At 35.3% G+C, this 16,308-nt stretch overlaps 2 long non-coding RNA genes across 3 annotated transcripts in view; both read right to left on the bottom strand.

Moving 5' to 3' along the window:
• Positions 1–16,308, bottom strand: part of LOC133533328 (uncharacterized) — a 154,935-nt gene that overhangs the window by 47,019 nt on the left and 91,608 nt on the right. The gene's annotated exons all lie outside the window — the stretch shown is intronic.
• On the bottom strand, positions 10,031–12,501 carry LOC133533327 (uncharacterized). Of its 2 annotated transcripts, XR_009801849.1 has the most exons (3): positions 12,437–12,501; positions 11,762–11,964; positions 10,031–10,257 (listed from the first exon to the last, which is right to left on the bottom strand). It is a non-coding gene; the product is annotated as an uncharacterized LOC133533327 (long non-coding RNA). The 2 variants fall into 2 exon arrangements; XR_009801848.1 differs by lacking the exon at positions 12,437–12,501 and having other exon boundaries at positions 11,762–12,090.

The raw sequence follows: 16,308 nt of genomic DNA, 5'->3' as shown, positions 1-16,308 counted from the left end.
AACTGTACCTTTTTTATGGAAAAAAAAGACGAAGACAAGTCATAGGCGTGTGAATTGTTTTAAATTGTTCCTTCTTGAACTAGTATGAACTTGTGACATGATGCTTTGACGGTTGCTTTACATATTGCGATAATTTACTCTTATCTTTCGCACTATTCAGCTCTAATATTTCATGTTTCTCAGTGAACACAATCACTTTTACACCATGTTGATATATTGCCAAAACTTCCATGAGAGAGATAGAGAGAACGATTTTAATATGCATAAGAAAGATATAAATAAAGACTACTGGTGAATAATAATAAAAAAATGTAGTATCACAACATGGGAAGCTCATAAGTCGAATATAGTTAGTTTTATGGCAAAAATGCGTATTACCTTCTTTGTAGGAAATTTTGTTTACTTTAGTTTGTACATATAACGCTTTAAGATGTTAATGACAGATTCCTAGAAATATGCAAAAGTTAACTTATACCTTTGTCATTGCTAATGCCATGTTAAGTTACGAGTAGCTTGGTCCAACTTTAAACTTTGAATCGAAAACCTACAGCGCCAAAACTGTATAACGTATTGTCACCCTACATCTAAGGGAGGGGACGCTGAAACTAGGCCGAATATGTTTGATCACAGCACTAACCCTGAGGGGAGACCGGGGATGAAATAGTTCAAGTTTGGTTAAGCTTCCCCTAAGAAAGTAACGTGCAATGTTTAAGATGTTTATTCACTGGTTTTAACCGACTAAAACTAGGGTTTATGGGCTGGAATGACATTTTAAGCTCCTATGTAAATTTTTGACCGAGTAACCGAAGCATGGCCGTTTTAGATCGGGCAAAAATGCTTTACGTATACCGGGTGTTCTTATTCTTACAGGTCGCACTTATCAACAGAATGTCGTGAAATTTTGTGAACAGATTTAGTAATTGAAAATAAAAAGTGCTAGGAGCCTAGCGGTAATAGCGTGCGACTTTCAATCCGGAGGCCGCGAGTTCAAACCCCGGGTTAGTACCAATGAGTTTTCCGGAACTTACGAGTATGTACGAAATATCATTTGATATTTACCAGTCGCTTTTCGGTGAAGGAAAATATCGTGAGGAAACCTAACTAATCCGAATAGTCTAGTTTATCCTCTGAGTTGGAAGGTCAGATGGCAGTCGCTTTCGTAAAAACTAGTGCCTACGTCAATTCTAGGGATTAGTGGCCAAGCGGACCCCATGCTCCCATGAGCCGTGGCAAAAAGCCGGGATCACGAGAGAAAGATAATAATTAATAATTAAGAATAATGGATTTTATTGTTTTTTTTTTTATATGGTGGTGCCTTGGGGATTTCATAGGTTTACAGCTCACCGTGCCACTAGTAAAGTCACAAGAGACATGTGATTTATGATTTTAATTTATCATATAAAATCATAAAGAAGGTATTTTTTTTGTTCTGAATACAAACGTAAGATGACGTAGGCAGTTTATCCCTAACGAAGTGACGTCGTGCAAGTATTTATAGCGGTACAGTCACCTGCAATAATATCAAAGATGGCCGCAAAAATACGTGACGCGCTCTTATTGCGCTACAAATAATAGTATTCGTTGTGAAAATTATTGCTAGTGACTGTACCTACCTACAGTTAATGCATTTGATTTAGAGTCAGTTTCACAATGTCCAAGTAAAGTATTGGATAGCTAATGAACAAATAAATTAACTGCCAAACTTCATGCAATTAGCACTTTATCTACCAGTTAAGCTTATTTGAAGATTGTGAAACGCCACAAATGACTTCATTCGACAGATAAGTGACAAGTAGCTTATTCAGGACTTAGTTGGACATTGTGAAACAGGTCCTTCCTATGCCAATTCGTATCTTGTCACAGTGACCATCAATATAGTGAATGCTTGAGATTCTGTGAGGCGATGGATGCTAGGTGCTCAACTGTCCCAATTTAATTTGTTAATGTGCCATTATTGTTTTATAATTGTTAATACTTATAATTATTAGTTAGTTTAAATTTCGTGACGCATTGGTTCAACTGTAATGTCATGTAAACATTTTTATCAATAAATAAAAAAAAGAAAACTGCTGCAGATTTGTATTGTCACTGTGATGCGCGAAGTGGTACAATAATCAAATTACACGACAGTGCGATGTGAAATACGGAATGCCTCAAGTTAATAGTTGAACAAATCGTCACCTTAGTATGTCCTATTGTCCTCCTATTTTTTATTGCCAAGTTTTACGACCGCTATAACGCTACTTGTTATAAAATGTCGCTGTAAATATTCAGTTCTCGTACATTTTAAGGTATCGGAGTCGATAATCGGAAACGTAAAAAAAAATACGCGAAGTTTAGACAAATGGGCGCTGTGAGGAATTTTAAGTTGTGAATAATAGTTTTTGGGATTCCGTCACGAAGGGTTTTATCCAGTAGATCAGCAAACGGTTCGGCAACTGTTCGTTTTAATAAATAGATATTTGGGGTTAATCTTAGACAAATCAGCCTAACCCTAAACTAAGCAATGCTTGTACAGTCAAAAGATTTAATTTGTGACCCATTTCGTACTATTCATATCTCATACTATTGTCATAGCAACAGGGTACGAAACGGGTTACAAATTAAATCTTTTGACTGTACAGTGAGCTAAGAAATTTCATGGAGAAATTATGAATAATGAACGAATATGAATAAAGTCTACCTGCACTTTTACGGCTGGTGGTAGGTACTGTGGGTACTACGACGCGCTACTAGGAGATTTAAATAGATAAATACTCATTCATATAGAAAACATCCATATCTCAGGAACAAATATTCGTGATAAACACACATATAAATGTCCTTACAGAGATTCGAACTCGGGATCCTCGGCTTCGTAGACAAGGTCACCAGCGAATAGACCGTTAAGTTTATGATATTATTATGTTAGTCACTGTTATTCATATAATTATAGAGAGTTTCAGAGTGCTGTCACGCGCTCAGTTAAATATTACCAATAACAAATTTGGTATAAAATTTTCTACGAATTGCGGTTTAGTAGGGAAAATTGAAAGAAAAGCTTATTTCAAGTAAATAATAGACATCTAATACATTTTATAAGACTATGTCTCTGCGCCAGTTCACGTAGGTAACATACCTAGGTAAAATATCAAGCCAGTGGTTACATTATAAGAATGAGCAAACCACATTGAAGCTGAAGAATTCACTTAGGATAGCTTCCGACCACTATAAACAAGAACTCTCAGGAAGTTCCTCAATAACCATACTCCCATAACCCTATAAAAACTTCAAACGGAAACTACGGAACCCAATCAATAACCGTCTTGTACTTTTTAAACAACGAAACAATGTTTCCTCTACGTGCTGGTATTTGGGACGAGCAAGAGAGACGCAAGATAAGCAAACATGAAAGAGTAAAAAAGACGGAAGCGTACTATTTTTTGACTGATGACTTCATTGGAACACGTTTTGGTAACGTATTTTAGGGAGTTTGTGATTTTTTGTGGACCACTTGAGGTGCTTTGTCGAGTATTGAACCCTTTCATAGAAAGGTGTGTGGTAAGTACCAATACGAATTGAACTTTCTTATTCTCCGTTGATGCTAGTCTTCCCTAAACATCCCATAAATAAATACCAAAATTTAGTGCGTTATGCCTCGTTTTGCTTATTTTTCATACCTCATTAGCCACTTGACAGTTTTTTTGTAAATGATGTCAATCGATCTTAATTTTCCTGAAGATCGAATGTCTATATAGGACCGATGGCATTTAAGCAACACACACGTCAGAAATGAGAGTTAAAGTCTGACGCTCGCACTCGACGATTGAAACGCCTCTAACAAAATGATATTGTAATGTGACGTTACATTACATTAGTCTGTCCTAAATGTATGAAAGATCAAGAAAATTGCTATTTTGACCCTGAAATATTGCGTTTATGTATAATTGTATATAGTTGTTTCACAATTTATTTTTCAATAAAATTTAAGGCATCGAATGGTACCATTTTCTTTTTTGTTTATGAAAGTAAAAAAAAAAAACATTTTTTTTTTATAATTTCCTTGAGCCTTGTATTTTTTTATAATTTCAATATATATTGTTACATTCCAATTTTTTATAATGAATGGTTCATTTTCTATCCATTTAGCAAACTTTTGTTATAATATTCAACATGCGTCAAGTACCCAATTTTACACGAATTTATTTAACTTGCAATGTATGGGTAAACCTTGCAAATTAAATTTGACTGATTTCCCGGTTTCCAATGAAGCTAAAAATTTGCATACATATGTAAATTGGATGACAAGCAATATTATGGTACCATCGAGCTGATGATGGAGATAGGAGGTGACCAGGATCCAGGACCAGAATAGAAACTCTGTGATAAAATAACGCAACCTAATGGTGTTTGTGTTTTGTTATAATTGTTTCGATCAGTACTAGTTGCCTGTTGAAAAAAAAGTAAAGAAAATTATTTTTTTGACAAGAAACTTACTTATTTGTTTTCAGTACCCCTAGTGTAAATTTATTCGATAACGAAACGTGACGTAGGCGTTCGCGTTGTCTCATTTTGTATGGGATTTTGAGTTTCCAAAACGTCCCGCTTGGCGCGCTGTTTCAAAATCCCACACAAAATGAGACTTAACGTAAACGCGTACGTCACGTCACGCTATCGAATAAATTTACACTAGGGGTACAGGACCGGTGAGTATTATGAGTGAATATCGTTTATTTCAGTTTTCTAGCCCGAGTGAAATGGGTGCAATCTATACTCTTCTGGGAAGTTATTCTTAAGATATACTCGTACAGTCACGTCTGAAAATATCGATACAAAAAAAGGAAAATGTGCCAAAAATATGTATACTCGACTTTATTGCCCATATATTAAGGTAGTGTATACATATTTCTGGCACTTTTTTCGTATCGATATTTTCAGACGTGACTCTACTACGTACTCGTCCATACAAAAAGAGAAAATGTTTTTCCCGTTGTAAATATTTTCCATTCCCCATTATTTTTAGTATGATAAAACACAACTTTTGACACAATAAAAAACTACGTTTATAGGTTTTCCTTTTTTTTTCAAAATTTGCAATTCAAAAAATAAATAAAGCGAAACCTATAAATCTAGAATATAAAATGGTGAAGTGATCAACATCAAAATCAAAGTGTTTTGTTAAGATTTTGTTAGGGGAAACCGTTTTCTCCCGAAATGGGATTTCATAGAAAAATTACCGTTATTTCATTAGGATCGCAAAGCTATTCTTCCCTCTTATATTATTTTGTGTACAGGGGAAGATGCAGATAAAGGTGTTGAATCAAATATTGTCAGAAGTGCGAGACTTCCTATAGTTTTTAGGGTTATGTACCCAAAAGGTAAAACGGGATGCTATTACTAAGACTCCGCTGTCCGTCCGGCTGTCTATCTGTCTGTCCGTCTGTCACCAGGCTGTCTCATGAACTGTCATAGCTAGTAGGTAAATTACAATTGAAATTTTCACAGATGATGTATTTCTCGGTAACTTATTTATCAACTATACATTTAAATAATAACAAACTTAGAATAAAATGTAACCTAAAATTAAAACTACCTACAAAACTAAAATTAAAACCTAAAAAAAAACCATAACATGAGTGACCTAGCCCAATATGTTTATATTAAGCTAGATCACCCAGGTCACACAGCCCTGTGGAAGGGTTCCCATAAGGCTGGCTGCATTCCCCCTTTGGATCGCTATGCCGATCCGTTGGGCGAGGCGAGCCAGCCCTACGGTCCCCCGTGACATCAATGATTTTTTTTGAAAGTTGCCGAATTAATTTATGAGCGCTTGGGCACCACGGTCCTAGAGTTTCGACTGCAAAAGCCACAAAGTGGGCGAGTCCGACTCGCACGTGTCCGCTTTTTTGTAAATTATTTGATTGAATACGGAAAACATGGTTGGTCAAGATGACAGTTGTGACTAGCCATATGCCTATTTCGTAATATTGGCCTTGGTTTTATATTAAAACACATAGAAAATAATTATAAACTACAGTACTTTTCGTTTGCATCTTTCATTCATGATTTCACTCCGTATTCTAACAATTACAACTTGAAGGACACGTTTCCGTATTTTACCACTTGTGATTTCGATTAAATACATAACACTCAGTAAATTTTCATTTTTTTATTATTTTAAAATGCTGCGAAGAATGATAATAATCAATTGAAGTTAACCTAGAATAAATGCATAATTATTGGTTTAATAAAGAACATTGAGTTACTAACATAATAATAAACGTAAAATATTACAATACAGACGTTATTTTCAGAAAACAAAACTATAATACCTGAAGTTAAATAATAATGTTGGCATATTCATGCTTGATAGGTTTTGAAACGTTTCATTTTATCATTTTTTTGGTCTACTTAAACTGACTACTAAGCGAATACTGTCGTTGTGTGCGTAAAAGTCGCTATTATGTCGCCGTTGTGTCGCTATTATGTCGCCGTTATGTCGCCATTATGTCGCTACTATGTCGCCGTTATGTCGCTACTATGTCGCCGTTATGTCGCTACTAAGTCGCCGTTATGTCGCCATTATGTCGCCATTATGTCGCTATTATGTCGCCGTTATGTCGCTATTATGTCGCCGTTATGTCGCTACTATGTCGCCGTTATGTCGCTACTATGTCGCCGTTATGTCGCTACTATGTCGCTATTATGTCGCCGTTATATCGCTATTATGTCGCCGTTATGTCGCCATTATGTCGCTACTATGTCGCCGTTATGTCGCTACTATGTCGCCGTTATGTCGCTACTATGTCGCCGTTATGTCGCTACTATGTCGCTATTATGTCGCCGTTATGTCGCCATTATGTCGCTACTATGTCGCCGTTATGTCGCTACTATGTCGCCGTTATGTCGCTACTAAGTCGCCGTTATGTCGCTATTATGTCGCCATTATGTCGCCATTATGTCGCCGTTATGTCGCTACTATGTCGCTATTATGTCGCCGTTATGTCGCCATTATGTCGCCGTTATGTCGCTACTAAGTCGCTGTTATGTCGCCGTTATGTCGCTACTATGTCGCCGTTATGTCGCTATTATGTCGCCGTTATGTCGCTACTATGTCGCCGTTATGTCGCTACTATGTCGCCGTTATGTCGCTATTATGTCGCCGTTATGTCGCTATTATGTCGCCGATATGTCGCTATTATGTCGCTAGTCGCCAATATGTCGCTGTTATGTCGCTAGTCGCCGTTATGTCGCCGTTATGTCGCTACTAAGGTATATAAAAGGGCCGTAAAGTACGGAGGATGGGCATTCATTCTTTAACCATCGGACTGGCGGTATCTCTGGCTTTGAGTAAGTAAAGTTTCTCTACTATTCCTTCTATTTGTTTGTGTTTGCTGGGAATTATCCTGGTAAATTTAAACTTGTAAATTGTGTCTATGTTTGGCATTGCGGGGACAGTGTTGTCGTAAAGCTAAGCTTAGGCTATGGTGGAGATTCTTTGCTTCCTTATCTGTGTTACTATATTGTCAGTTTTTTTTGTTAGTAAAACTAATTTTGTTATTTTATTACCTTTCTATGAGGTTAGTTTGTTATTTTATAAAGCCAGATCACTGTTTGGACTAACAGTTTGTCCATCTAATCAGCTGCTCCCTAACGGTGTCAAATTGCAGCTGTTTAGAAGTCTTTTGCTCCAAGTTGAGAGGACTTGGCGTCTCTTCTTTACCAACATAAGAGGCGAGCATACTCTCCTTAGTCTCAAGGTCCAGCTGTTAGATGAATGTGAGGGCATCACGTGCGTGCCATTGAGAGTAATCTCAGCTCACTGAAGTCTGCAGTAATTGAGGCTAGGTCTCGTATTAAATATATTTATATATTTCAGTGCTCTGGCTCATGCTAGTGTTGGTCACGGGAGGGCTTCTGTCATGATTGGTAACAATCACAGATAAAGTTTTAGTCATGGCAGGGTATCCCATGTGACTGGTACGGGTGTGTGTGCTAGTGTGCTGATTACCTATAGACATGCTAGGGCGGTCTATTCTCATCCACCGTGCCTACGTGGCGATGAGGAGGGGGCCAATCACACAGACACTAGGGTTTGCTATACCTCGGTTTTGTCGGCCGAATGCTTACAGCTTAGACTTAGGGATACACTTGTGTATGTTCCAAATCACTAGATCAATGGTAAGTACGATCTGTGTTCTGGACATACTAGATTAGGGTCTAAGGGTAGGAATAGGGTAGAGTCACACTCACTGTTATAGGGTCTCTCTTAGGATTGATCTAGAAATTCGATTGGTTGGTGTATATATATATATCTTTCAAAAGGTTCTAATGATGTGAAGCTATGGTTTTATAACGTGTACTAATGATAATATTAGTGAAATACTGGTAATGGATTTTAATTACCTAAATCTTCCGGACTGTTACTCTGAGTGGAAAGTTGAGGGTTATCTGTAACATCTTATATCTATTTATTTTCATTTCTGGGTTTTTGGTGTAGAGGCGAAGTACTGAGTATTACGATCAGGTCCTAAGGTATTTATATATTCAATCCTTAAATATCAAGTTGGGTTTAGGAACACAGACTATTCTGGGATTAAAAAATGGTTTGTTTTAGAGACCCTTTGGCAGGCGAGCGCAGTCCATTGGAATCTTTGAGTGGAATAATACTCACTTTGATAGTTCGATCTCATAAAGTACAGTAATGAGTTAAACTTGTACTTCGTTTATACATTTAAAAGGCCTAGGAATTCAGCCTACTTTTAGCTATGGGGACTGGGTAATGGCTTAGTAGCCTTAGCTTTCGGATATAAAAAATGAGATAAGTAAATGGTGTCTGACGAATACTTATCGCTTCTTTTCGTCAGTCCTTAGGTTTGCATAGGGTTGCGAAGCGTTGGACATAGCCCGTCTGGCTAAAAAGATAGGAGTAGGTGGCCCGATTGATATTGCTAATCGGAGTAAGAGTCTTCAGACCTGCATCTAGCATTAGAGGCAGCACGTGTGATCCATTCACACCTCGTTTAGAAGATGATAGGATCGATAGGTAATAATATTTAATCTTAATATAAGTGTGTAAATGGGCTTAACCCAGGAGTGCTGCTTCAATGTTACCCCGAAGGCTTAATAGGAGTAGCAGGATTTTACCAAATATATTTTTATATTTATATAATCATATATGCTGCAATACCTAAATATCTTTCTAATAAATTAATAAAAATATATTTTACATTACATCAAAAATCATTGATAATTTCTGTAACTTAAGGCTACTCCCGTCGTCTACGACCTTGCGCGTGTGGGCGGAGCCTATATCCTTTACCACGACACTGCTCATACCTTGTCAATTGTTATATATTTTCATTCTACTTATAAGGTGTCATATTTAATATAGAAAAAGGTTTGGAATAACTTAGTCTTACGGTATTTTGCTGAAGGTTGAATCTTAACATTAAATCCTATCGATTACTTCCTATCAACATAATAATTTATTTAGTATAGTAAATTTCTGAGTCTTAACATCTAGGTAATACTTAATCAGGTAGAATCAGAGTCCAAGATTTAGTTGTTACTCATTAAAGAATCTAGGGAACCGCGGTTCACTTCGAGGGGTCCTAACCTTTAACTAGACGATCACTTGGCCAAATAATTGTTAAGGTAAAATTATTGTTGGGGTAAATTTTAGGGGTAATTTTAAAGGTGGGATTGTTAACGATTAGGTTCAGTATTTTATTAGGTCCGGGGTTGAATAGATGGGGTAGATTTGGGGTGTAGGTAGGGGAAGTTACATTTTGGTGAGCCGTGACGCAGGATTTATTTTACCTGGTTTACTATGGTTTTTCAAGATATATCTATGTTAAAGTAGCCATTCAGGCTACATTTTGATAGGCAGTGGCCAGTATAGAACGTAACCTTAATGGTCACATTTTGGTGGAACCGACACCAAGGATAGAAAGTAAAAGTAGCCATTCAGGCTACATTTTGTTGCCGTGAGACGGAGTGGGTGCACTGAGTTTTGGACTCTGTTTTTTTTATTGTGTTTTGAATAAAACTCATGAAACCTAACGTTTATTTCTGAAACTATTACTATATACAACAAAATCCATAGCTATTGTCTACTTAGAAAAAACCTTAGAGTTATTGTCTACTCAATAAGTTTATCAATCTTCTTTACTCGTTCTCTTCTCGCCGTTGTTAGGGATTCTTTTCATATTCCTCAGCTAAGACGTGCCATCACAAAAGAATCAATCATAAATTCACCTTTTCGCGTCTTGATACCTGAAAAAAAAATAGTAACTAGATTAAAGCCTATGTAGTATAACTTTAGTACATAAAGCGATTAGCGAAAATAATTATATTTGTTTCTTTCGCGTCATAGATTTGTTAAGAAATTATATTTATAGCAGGGACCAATAACAATAATGAAATAAATAAATAAATAAATATCTTCAAGTCAGTCTTTCATATACTCGTATCTACCTAGTCTCAGAGTGGGCAAAGTTTGTGCTATAGGTACTAGGCAGCGTAGTGCATACTTCTACGGATAAGTATATACTTAGAACCTAGATAAATAGATAATATCCATGACTTAGGGAACGCATATTCTTGATAGACCCGCAGCACTTATGCGTGGTAGACGCGCAAGTGGATGCTTTTGACAGACAGCATTCATAGGCAGGGTCACTACATAGTGAGCTAGGAGGCTGTTGCCAATAGTCTAGATATAAGATAAGATAATATTACCTAAGTCAATCTAGTATGTAGTTAGGTATAGCTTAGATAAGAGACAGCTACGTTAGAACTTATGTTTTAGTCAAAAAATCATGGGGGCGTGAAATAGTTCCATTTCACGTAGATTTTCTTGAAATACTAAGGAACAGGGGGCGTATTCTGCATCTTATGTATGTATTATGAATCCTTGTTATTTGAAATAAATGATTAATAATAATTATCTTTCTATCTTAAATGCCGGAGCGCATTTACAGCCCCTCACCATCAGGCGATTCGTTTGCCTTTTTGCTTTCTATATCATATAAATAGCTACTCGCGTATGATAATATAGGAGTTCGATATATGTTACAGATAAAACATCTCTCACTAGGCTATGGAATGGATAGTAAAGTTCATACATTTTTTGCCGGTTAAGAACAGCTTTGTCATTCATAGAGTAGTATCAATAGACAGTTCATTCTGTTAGGTACAATTAATCGCCTAAGCGTAGATCTGAATGACAACCACGCATATGTTAGGACTATATTTGGTTTGATTATTGTATGCGAACGTCACACATTGGTTACTGTAGGATAATCATGTATGTATGTATGAACTAGGATCTGCTTGAGTTCATCTGACAAACAGAGATATTTAACACACATGTTAGGACATTTAGTCTAGGAAAGTAAACAGTCATAGTACGTCATAAAGGCATTATTAGTGGATTAGTAGAACATACACATATGTAAGAGAATTTAGCTACATAGGTATTCTTCAGAACTCCCGCTGTATTTATTAAAAATAGCACTGAAATATGTGCATAGTTACCATCTACAGTCATTGCTATTATTTACTAGGGTCTCGAGTGCTTTATCTTTCAAAAATCGACTGAGATTTGTAACCCGTTGCTGCCCTGACTAACGGCGCACATACAAAAGCATACTTATTTGTAGTACTAGACATAGGTTGACTAAGGATTACAGTACTGATCTACTGACGGTACTTTTTATCGTATTCCGATTACGGTTGAATTATAGTACAAAATTGGTTAAGGTAGCATACTAAGCACCTAATATAAAGGAAGATCTTGAGTGAAATTTTCCCTATAAGTAGTATTCAATGTAGACCACTGCTGATGTAGGAGCAGGTTTCTTGTAATAGAGCCGTTAAACGGGAGCTTTCAAGTGTCAGGCGACAGCAGCCATTGTTGCAGCAAAAGTCGTGAAATAAAGTCATTGAACAGGAGTCTGGAGTGGTCTGGTTCTTCATAATCTGAAATGAAATAGGCAAGCATTAGAAGATTCAGTTAAATAGGTAGCTTTTGATGTACTTTTCTTAAAGGTCAGTTTTAGTTGGGCAATATATTAACAATTTTCTTAAGACATCCATTCGCGGGGGCGCGTTATTATTTTCAATTCATAAAGAAAAAATATATAAACACATCCTATGGAAATATTAGTATTCATAAGGTAAAAATGGTGGTACTAAAATGTTTGAAAATAATAATACAGAAAAGTTTGAGAACCTTTGCCTTGCAGGACATATTTCCATCAGTTAGGTCATAAATATGCCAAAGTAAATTAAATGAGCCAACAGGATTAGAATAAGATAGGCTAAGAATATTTTTCATCTTTTGTTCATTCCTCCGGGAATGATTTGACTCATTTTTAAGTTTTTCAAATAAAGGTGTCATTTATGATATGAGTTCATATTTAATACAATTAACTACAATAAAATAAAGTACCTTTCATAAATAGAAGCAGTCAGCAGTAGAAAGATTGAGGTCAGGTGGATGATAGGCTCGCTATACTGCATGGTCAATGTTCCAAATAGCACTGTAATAGGAATTAATTAGTTAAAGTTAGCCTGAAATTATTTAAACTTGAGGATAGTTTTTTTATAAAAATTGTTATAAGAGTTTATTTTAAACTTGAAAGGTCCTAACATTTAATAAATAAATAAATAAAAGAATTCAAAAAAATTTTGAAAACGAGAAAGGTTTTCCTAAGATTTATGGTTCTAAGTAGGATTAAGACTAAAACTTATGCTTTCTAGTGACATAGTTGTTATATTTACTTGGAGATTATCGAGAGACTCGGAAAAGCTCATGAAAACAGCAAATGGAAATTTGCTCCGCTCCGTATAAATATCACCGTTCGCTAGGTATAGGTATATATAGGCAGCCATCAGAGTTGACTCTGTTTGCTGAAAAATTAAACATATATTGTAAGGTTAATTGCAAGAAGCGGAATATTTATGACAGGTTCAAGTTTAGGTTCACTTTTATGAATGATCGGACAACTGCCAGGTTCTTTTTAGAAAGGAAAATACCAATTCACTAACAGATCTTCAGTAGCGCAAGAAATCCTGTTTATATTTAGCTGGCGTGATCACATAATTTTGATTTTCATAACATATTGCATTACCAAGTTCGAAAAGCTTGTATAAAAAAAAATCACCTATATCATCTTATAGAACAATAACAGTTTCAAATTTCAAGTAAAGTATGGACAAGCATAAAAATAACTGCCCAATAACAGAGGTGTTATACTTACTCTTAAAGCTCAGGAAAGATTCATCAAAATCAGTAAATGGAGTCTCACAGTGTAATTTCAATTTATTTTTCTTCAGTAATGACTTGTCCTCACCACATTCAATAGTTGTCAGCCTGCTGAAAAGATACACATCGCTTGTAAGTCTTATTGCAATAAGAAATGAGTAGTGAAAGTTCAAAATAACATTAAATAGGCAGTATAAAACAAAGTTAGAAATGTCATCTTGTCAGCACTTGGATCACATTCAAATTTATTTCAAAATAAATGTTTTTATGTTGCTGAACTGAGCCATAAAAATATGGAAAGACAATACACTAGGCCTGACACTACATTAGACGTAAGCTTTTTAAGTAGAATAATAATAAATTTGGGAAATCCTTGTTAGGTTATGATGGACAGGATCAATTAGAAAAGTAGATTTAATGCTAGATAGGTCAATTTGTGGCTAATTATTTTCTGATTGCTAACGTTTAAGTATATTTAACAAGATCTCAATAGCCTTGACTTTTCTAAAAGCAGGAAAACGAACATAATCTTACCTTGCTTGTAGGAACAGTTTCCATATTATATTTCACTCGCACTGTCAGTAGCTAGGCACATTAATTAAACATCCCTGGTTCTAGATAGTTTAAACATTAGGTAATAGGTCATCTTACGGCACTAGATTCATATAAGATTTATACATTTTTGACGAAAGTGAAGAACATGATCGAGTTTGAATCCGAAATTCTATTTCGTTTGTCTTGTACAGTTCTTGCGATATGCAATGGGTAGGATATTAAGAGAATCATAAAAGGCGCACTCGACTCGAGGACGATCTTTTCCAGTTCAGTTTAAACTTCTGTCATGGTAAAGGTAATTATTATTTGTCAACTTTCTCTATGCAACTTGATGAATTACAATATGGTGGTTGGATGTTTGTCACTTGTCTGCTTATTAAGGTGTTGAAACACTGTGACACTGGTAGTTGAGGTAACTTTGGTATTTTTGACTTTAATTAATAATTTTGGGATTTAATAACAAATTTCAGGCAAGGAAAATGAATGCTGTATAAAAAACTACTAATACGAATCTAAATGAACGGAAGTAAATAAAGTGACAGAGCCTAGAGCTGCCAGAGGCAAAATTTCTTTGTAAGATTTGACACAGTCTAGAATGATATGGTGAGGTGTGACGTGACGTGATTGAATCAATTATTTTAATTTACTATTTGGTTAAATGTGTCTTTATTATTCAAATTAATATAAAATATATATATTTAAGACCTCAAAACTAAATTTTTGCTTTCTATTAAATTATTTTGATTCTAGTTAGTCACGCCATCTATGGGGAACCTTAACAAAGTCAGCGACAAGCCGACTAAATCGCGTAGGCTGCATTATGCATGTTGTTAGGGTTCGTAGGAAGTATTTTCAATTTTGTTGCATTATACGAGCGCACGCACATAGATCAACCTTAGAAGAGATATTGTCTATGACAAAAAGGCATGTTTACACGATCGATTTCATTTAGCATTAAAAATAATTAATAAGTATATTGCAAAATTATATATCTTTAAACATAAATAAATGCGGATAAAATTTTGGATAAAAAAAAAATAATATGCCAAACTAGCGCTAGTGGAACCATCTAGGGATGAGTAGGAGTACTTAGTCGATCTATAAATATCCGAAAAGCAAAGTAATTTAAGGATTATAGGCAATAGATTTTTTTCTTTAATAAATTTCACTCTTCTTATTATGTAATATATAATTATAAACATATAGTCGTAGTGTTTCGGATCGTAAAATGAAATTCTCCAAATTATCATTACGACGCCATCTAGCGGTAAATAGTGGCACTGACAGCCATAGTGTCGCTGCTCGGCACTAGATGGAGTTAAGATGAAGTTTCTAGTTTATAAAACATACGCTGGCGATTCGCTATGTCAAGGGAAGAACGCGCGAAGTTCCTTTTCACGTACATTTTTTGAATTTACCACCTTTTCTACTGACAGAAAGGGTTAACAGACTACGAATGTCCTAAATAGTTTTGAAATAGATCATAGATCAATATTCTCCACTTTTAGCTTTGTTTTGACAATTTAGTTTGACGTTTTCGAAAATAAATAAAGAGCGATCTTACGGATTAATTATCGTTTTTGAAAGAAAGTAAAGTGATATTTGGTCAAAATTATATGGAAAATAAGTTTATGAACACTAATAATCATCATTTTCATTTTGCAATTACAAGAAACGTAAGGCGGATGAATAAACAAAGTACAAATATGCTTGCTGTAGGTTTCGTTCGCGAAAAGAAAATTAGTTCATGCAGTAAAATTTATATTGAAACTATTATTATTGTGTACATTAGTGAAGTGTGATAGTGATGAAAAATAGCTTAATTTACAAGAAATGTGCATTGAACGTGAGTACAAAGTTTGACAAGCCGGAATATTTATAGGTTGTTTGTATATGATGTAATTTCTAAAATCTCCTACTTTACAAACTCAAATCCATTGTACATTCCGGATTTTTAATTCTCTATCTACATGAATTTCGATTTATAGCGCGTTTCCAAAAAAAAATCAGCTTGATTTATTTTACGTAGGTATTAACATTGTTTTGGTATTCAGATAATAAATAATAACCTTATAGTTAGCCATTATGTGTAACTGCATTTCTCAGGGTAATGCATAAACTGCTCCTTCCAGTAGCAAACACAAATCTGCAAATGTCACTGTTTCTCTACTGATCGCAGATCGCAGTATCTGTTGATCAATCAATAAACTGTTCTTATCAGAACAACGTCATTGTTTCTCGACAACACACGCCAGTTGTTGTACACATATCTATGTATGTATGTTCCCACAAACTCATTGTTAAATTTGCCCGGGTTCATAACGCTCTCATAGCATAGCGGTCTCGAAGATAGACTAAAGTACAGAGCATAAACGTTTCAGATCAAAGATTGAATCCCGATGAGTGAATAAGTGAATAACAAACTGGAGCCATGAATAAAATTATGCTTAGTAGATTAGGAACCTTATGTATTTAATATTATGAATTAGATTTTGCTTTAT

Source organism: Cydia pomonella, unplaced genomic scaffold, assembly GCF_033807575.1.
Source record: "Cydia pomonella isolate Wapato2018A unplaced genomic scaffold, ilCydPomo1 PGA_scaffold_155, whole genome shotgun sequence".
NCBI lineage: Eukaryota > Metazoa > Arthropoda > Insecta > Lepidoptera > Tortricidae > Cydia > Cydia pomonella.
The sequence above is the reverse complement of the archived record's forward strand: the minus strand, read 5'-3'. Positions and strand labels throughout refer to the sequence as shown.